Raw genomic sequence first — 1,737 nt, forward strand, 5'->3', positions numbered from 1 at the left:
TGTAGGACAAATCTCTCAATGCCACTAAGACAGAAGAGCAATCAGGAAAAAGGATTAAAAAAAAAAAAAAAAAAAGGCCCCTAAAGTTAAAAAAATGTGTTTAGAATACAAAGCGGAGATTTTTTTCTAGAAGAAACATTTTGCTGCTATTGGTGAATGCAATAGTAACTTAGTACCCACTGCAAGAGCCAATTTTTCAATGCAACGAAAGAATTTAATGCATCAGTATAAACTAAGAAACTATTGAAAACCTGAGATCCATACAATGATGACTCATAAGAATGAACAGGTGCTACTTTTCAAAGTTTCATGACTTTATTTTTATGTTAAAGATGGTTTCCTGTATCTGGAAGTGTTTCTTTAATGTTTTTATCCATACAAAGGTATAATATACACTGTAGGCTAAGACAAACATTTGACTAACTGGAGTTCCTGTTCTGATTTATATACACATTGACTTATAGACAGATTTAGGAATGGAATTAGTTTGTAATCCAAGGACTGCTTGTACTTTTAAAATAATGTCTGCAGTTCACATGGCTATAGTCCATATCCAAAGAATGTGTCTATAGAAAAGAATCAAGGAAGAGCAAAAAAAAAAACCCACCCCTCTTATCTCTTTTATTGTGCTCCCTCATAATATTCTTGTCATCACCATTTGTCGTCATCATTATTATAAACCAATAAGTCCTTAGCAAATGTGAAAAGATGAATGAAATTAGAATAAATAATTGTATTTCAATCAAACACATTTCTAGATAGAAACTCATTTTGAATGCAATTTGATTTTGAGTTTTGGTAAGAAATTGAACAAACTCAACTTTCAAGTTTCATTTGTAAACATGAATTACATGATTATTTCAAGCTCAATGCAGGTAGCTCTTTTACTAAATAATTGTTATATATTTAGGAAAGTCCTGGTGTGGTGCTGTGGGTTAATATACCAAACTGCAAAGTCATTTGAACTGCAAGGTCAGTGATTCAAGCTTACCAGCTTCTCCTTGGAAACTCTATACAGGGTCACTATGGGTCAGCACTGACTCCACGGAACTTCACAACAACATTTAGGAAAGAGTTTATTGTATCGCATCTTTTAAAGTGAGACTCACTGCTGAACAGTCTAATTCTTCTTCTCATGACATATAAATACATCTATGTACCTATAGTTTTCAATTTTCCAAAGTTACATTCTTACATATAGAATTCCTGGAAACAAGTGTCAATAATTAATCTTTTCAATGCAAAAACCACTCTCTTCTTTGGTTTTCTGTCTGCAGGCAAAGGGGAAAGAACTTGGAAAAGATATAACTATTGTCTCTAGCTACCAATCTGAGGCTGGTGTTCATCACTTCTAAGTTCTCTAGTGAAATTTGTTCACCTGATCTTTTTTTTTTTTTTTTAATGAAGAAAAATTATCAGCAGTCTTATGGCTTCAAGGTCTTTATGTTGTTGTTGTGAGGTGCCATCGAGTCGGAACCGTCGCATAGTGACCTCATGCACAGTAGAATGAAACAATGTCCGATCCTGGGCCAACCTCACTACCGCTGCCACACTTGAGTCCATCAATGATGCCACCTGGCAGATCCATATCGTTGGGGGTCTTCCTCTTTTTCTCTGACCCTCCACCTTACCCAGCATGACATCCTTCTCCAGCGACTGTTCCCTCCGGACAATATGTCCAAAGTATAAGATACGAAGCTTAGCCATCCTGGCCTCCAAGGAGCACTCTGGCTGCAC

The sequence above is a fragment of the Chrysochloris asiatica genome, unplaced genomic scaffold (assembly GCF_000296735.1).
Source record: "Chrysochloris asiatica unplaced genomic scaffold, ChrAsi1.0 scaffold00059, whole genome shotgun sequence".
Taxonomy (NCBI): domain Eukaryota; kingdom Metazoa; phylum Chordata; class Mammalia; order Afrosoricida; family Chrysochloridae; genus Chrysochloris; species Chrysochloris asiatica.